Below are 6172 nucleotides of genomic sequence, written 5' to 3'. Positions count from 1 at the left end.
ATCCCAACAATATATGCTTAACTCATTGTTATCATTTGAATCATATCATTTTAATTAGCATTGATTTCTAATACTGTATCTAAAAAAATCACAATTATATCATGTATGTGTATGTGTATGTGTATGTGTATGTGTATGTGTATGTGTATGTGTATGTGTATGTGTATGTGTATGTGTATGTGTATGTGTATGTGTATGTGTATGTGTATGTGTATGTGTATGTGTATGTGTATGTGTATGTGTATGTGTATGTGTATGTGTATGTGTGTATGTGTATGTGTATGTGTATGTGTATGTGTATGTGTATGTGTATGTGTATGTGTATGTGTATGTGTATGTGTATGTGTATGTGTATGTGTAAAATGTGTATGTGTATGTGTATGTGTATGTGTTATAAATGTAACATGTGTATGTGTAATGTGTATGTGTATTATAAAATCATTTAAAACAATAAAAATCTTTTTTTATAAATAATATTAATTGTCACCAATAAGTTAGACAACTTTGACATTTAGCAAACATTTTCAAACAATTTTACTTTTATATACTTTACTATTTCTAATCATTGTATATATTATACAAACTTATATTTCAAATATCGTAAACTCATTTCTATAAATCCAATATTTTCATTAAATTTAATAAAAATTTTATGTTTGAAGACTTACTCTTTCAATAAAAAGGTCAATATTTAACTATATATTTCAATAACACTTTTAATAATAAATTATAGAATAAGTTTTATTTTTAATACTCTATATTAACCAGTTGAGAATGCTAGATAGCATTACCAAAACAAACAAATAATGGCATCAATTATTCCAATTAATAATAAAATACCATACATTCATTGCTAATATTGTATAGAGCAGGCGTTATCACGATAGTGATTTTTGATTACTTTTGATTAAAATGCACTTCGACATTTTATTATAATATATTTTAAACAAATTTTACATATTTATTTTAATTAAGTAGTATATTTAATTTAATATATAAAAAATGGTATTTATATTATTATAAACTCTATCAGTTATCAGAATAGTGATTTTTGATTGTTTTATTAAAATATATTTAATCTATAAATACACTGTTACATATTTTTAATTAAATTTAATTTGAAAAATTTTTGTAATTTAATAGTATATAAAATTAGTTATTAAATTTGTGTATTATATTTTTTTTGTTTTTTATAACTATATATTTCAAAATAACACTTTTAATAATAAATTATAGAGTATTTAATGTTAATTTTTATACATTACTTTTTATTAACCAGTTGAGAATGCTAAAATAAATGAACACACAGACACACAACACACAGACAAGACACACAGACACACAGACACACAGACACACAGACACACAGTTTATAAACAAAAAATAAAATATTAATTAAAGTATATTGATATTCAATAATAAAAATTTGTATAATTCATATTTAAATTTTTACATTTTAAACATCACTATATTATTTTTCAACTTTTGACTTACAATAACAAAAATTATGCAAAATATTGTAATTAACAGTTTTTATTATAAATACATTATTTTTTAAAAACAAATGTTAAAAAATTAATTTGATTAATGACATCAAAATATCGTCATAATTATTATAAAACTTAGATTTTATTTGAATTGGTATATAAAGTGATAACGAAATTAATGAAAACACAATTAACAGCTTAGATATGATTATTATTAATAAAACCATTTCTTCAATTGTATGCATAGATGTCTATAACAGGTAAGTCCAGTACAACAATGGGGTAAATCAAAGTGAGAACAGGACTCACCTCCAGAGTGACAATAGGGTCTCTTTACTACTGATCAACAAATTTATAATAATTATATTAAATCTAATATTTAATAGTTTTTACATTTATTACCAAATTTTGGTGGCAAAGCATAAGTCAAGTTATACATATAAATCATAAATATTATTAAATAGATTATCATTTGTAACCTCATTGTAAAATATAACAATTATTTACACAAAAAACAATTGTTTGATTTCTAAACAAGTGAATCAATTAAAATTATTTTAAATTATCGCTAAAAATGTGTTACTAATAATTTAAACAGTTTTTACATAAAATATTATTCTATTTATTCATATTTTCAATGTTAACAGCTTTTAAATAAACAAATGTTTTATTGAAACATTTATTTTATAATACTATATAACCACAACTATATTTATATATAGAAAATATTAAAAACAAATAATTTATAAAAGTAAACAAGACATTAGTCAAAAAAAATATTTAAGCTGTATTTATATTATTTTTGTAATTTGGTAAATACAAGTATATACTGTAAATAACTTTATATAAAGTTAGTTACCAGAGTAATCAAATGGATTCATATATTTATTTTGAAAAAGAAATTTTTAAATTATATTAAACACATTAGACAGTACTATAAATATAAAAAGTAATTTTGCATTAATATGCAAATAAACGTAATCTGCGGCTCATAAAAGGCAAACACACAAAAAGGCATCAAATATTGTGAACATATCTCTTTCGCTATGATTTTCATGGCAACAAATAATGACTGTTAGAGAGAGAGAGAGAGAGAGAGAGAGAGAGAGAGAGAGAGAGAGAGAGAGAGAGAGAGAGAGAGAGAGAGAGAGAGAGAGATCTTTTGCAACATAAAATTGTTTTAATGATTATGTAGTTTTGGGTCTATTTCTCATTTATTTAAATTCCTTCATTAAACTCATTTTTTTGCGGCTAAATATAGATCTGTTGTAATATAATATTGATATTATAGTCGTAATATTATAAATATATAGTATATATTGCTCACATTTTTAGGGMAAAAATTTGTAATAATAATAATTATTATATATAAATACTATTTTGTATTTCCTTTAATAAATGTATTTTTTTCTTTCATTTATCATTTTTCTTAATATGTATTAACTTAGTAAAGACAGTTGTATCTGATAACCAAATGAATAATAGTTATAACGCTACAGAAAATTATTTTATTTATTATATTATATAAAACTGTAATAATACTGTAAAAAAATATATGTGCGTTATATAATATAAATTATGGTTTATTACTTTAAAAATTTGACATTAGTTTTTTGTTTTGCCTAACTATATGCAATTTTATGATAAAATATGTCGAAAAAACGTAATTAGTTATTATATAGAATATGATACATAAATTAAAAATATTAATTTAGTTTTAGATAAGTTAATCAGTTTTATAAAAAATTAAAATAAATTAGTATTTTCAAAAATGCATTATTAAATTTCTTTTAGTTGTAAATTTTTATTTACAATGTGTTTTAATTTTAATATATTATTTTTTTATTGTTGATAATAGACTTTTTATTAAAAATCTTTAAACTAAATGAAGACATTAATTATTGTAATTGTATTTAATGGTATAGTTTTTTAAATATTAAAAAGATATTTAATTTTATTTGTAATCATAATTTTTGTTTGTAAAATTAAATGTTTTATTAAGCATTTTATTCGAAATTTGATAATAATTGATATAGTTGTTTTATTTATAATTTAAATATAATTTAATTATATAATTTATAAATATGATTATAATATTAATATATAAATAACAACTTATTTATTTAGTAGTATAATAATTAAAAACAAATTTTGAAAAAAACAAATTAGTGTTAATATAAAATTTAAATATAATATTAATATTATTATTCATGCGTGCAATGTATTGACAAATGCAAAGTCAATACCGATTGTCCCGATGGACTCAGTTATGTCTTTGATATACATATTATGAGAAATATTATGAGAAAAAGTGTGTTAAACAGTACTCAGTTGGGAATTCATGTGAATCGTGTCCTCAATATTTAAAAATTTTTCATTTAATTCAACCAAATATTTCAAATCAATAAAATAAAAATTATATATTTTATTTTTGGGGGAATTAAATGATAATTATTACTAAACTGTATATATTATATCAAGCGTTTTTAAAAATACAAAGTAATACATTTTATTAAATATTTAAAATAATAATTTAAAAAAATAAATTTTATTGACAACTTTATTATATTTTTTAATGTTGTTAAAATAATATACTCTATACGGTTATGTTATAAGTATAAATAATTAATAGTAATAACCATTTATTATAATTTTTATTTATAAATATTTAATATATTAATTTTCTATTTAAACAACAAATGTATAGTTAATGGACAATAAAATAAATATTTCAATAATAATAAGTTACAGCAATAGTAATAAGTGTAATAAAAGTAAATTTTGATTTCGCAAATCAATAAAATTAATATTTATTAAAAAGGTGTTTCTGTGTACTTTTTGCCAAAAATTATGGGTAATCCCAATAATTCATCAAATGGTATATAATTGCGAGGTCTGCGGAGTGGGTGTCTATCGTACGGGCTATGTATGGGACGTCTTTGCCTATGATATGGCCTATAATATGGTTGTCGTCGTTGGTATTGATCGTAATAATCATTGCCATCTTCTTTATAATCGGACCATTGATCACTTAAAACAATTATATTAATAATTAATAAAACACAAACTAATAATAATTTTATTAGTGCCATATTTGTTTTATAACTTATTAGTATTTTATGATAATGGCTTTTATATTAATTAGCAAATATGTTTTTTAAAAATTAATTTGATATACTATATTCAATACTGATATATTTAATTAATTGATATTATTATATAAAAATTTGAATTGAAAAACACAATATATTTTAATCATAAGTTTATCTCACTTAATAAAATAAATAATTATTAACTTTAATATTATAAATGTTTATAAATACTTTTATACAAATATCCTAAAACAGACACCAAATTGAATTGTTAACATTATTATTATATTTAGACAAAACTATTGCTTTAATGTATTGCAGTTTAAGTGAATACTTTGACAAATGCTTGGGGTATCCAAGGAATCATCAATTTCTTTAAATGTCTAATTTATTATTAATGAAAATATTTTATTTATTTATTTTATTTTCTTACTTGATTTATTACCATGATTAATTTATTATGTTTTACCAATATAAATAAAATAGACAAAATAAATAAATGTACTGTACTATACTAGTTATAAAAAAATAATGTTTTATCAGAATTTACTATTGTATTGGATGTTTGAATAATAACGTTAAAACAAATTAAATTACAAAACAAAATATAAATACAAATAAAATTATCCATGTTGATTAACTATTTGATAATAATTGTATAMCTGTATATGTATTTTATATATGTTTTATTTGTTTATGTTAAATGTATTGAATAATTTCAATATAATTAACTCATACAATGAATTTTTTAATTCATTGAATTAATWACAACAAAATGTGTGGAAATAGACATTAAAATTATATTAAAAAGGCAACCAAATTGTCATTAAGATTTTAATTACTTGAATATTACTATCATATTATGCATAAATTTAGTGCATATATTTATACAATATAATTGTTATATCATATTAAATAACATTTTAGCCAAATAAGTATTGTTTTTATATGCACTCATAAAAATTATGAATAAATGTTTGCAAACACAATAGCCCTAACAGTGACTGGAGATTAGTTAATACAATATAATGGATAGTAATAACAGTAATCATAATAATAGTGATCTTTTAGATAGCTTTGGGAAATCACGATAAAAACTGTTTCATATTTTTATTGCAAACACATATATGGCTGGCAATGGACTGACACAATGTTTTAGGACTATATTACTGATAAATCAATGACGAGTGAGACAGACAAACAAAAAGACGACAACCGTATGAATACTACGGTATAATACATATTATATTGTATAAGATATTCATACCTAAGATTGACTATTATCTATGACAAGACTGCACTCAGTTATTATGGTATTAATTTAACGATCCTTTCAGTGTAATRTATAAATAAAATAAAACAAAAATAAAGATTTTACATTTTTGGTATCCATTAGTTCATTAATTTAAATATTATCTTATAATTTCTAGATTTTATATAAGATTATACATTAAAGATAATGTTGTTGAATGTGTTTCTATAATAAAAAATGTTATTTTGTTATATTTTGTGTTAAATATACTTTTTATCTGATAAGTAAGTTTAATTGAATTGTTATTTTTAATTATAGTATCTTATATTGTATATTATTAA

The sequence above is a fragment of the Oppia nitens genome, unplaced genomic scaffold (genome assembly GCF_028296485.1).
Source record: "Oppia nitens isolate AA-2021 unplaced genomic scaffold, nextdenovo-longstitch-racon4-pilon3 scaffold5_pilon_pilon_pilon, whole genome shotgun sequence".
In the NCBI taxonomy this organism is placed as follows: Eukaryota; Metazoa; Arthropoda; class Arachnida; order Sarcoptiformes; family Oppiidae; genus Oppia; species Oppia nitens.
The sequence above is the reverse complement of the archived record's forward strand: the minus strand, read 5'-3'. Positions refer to the sequence as shown.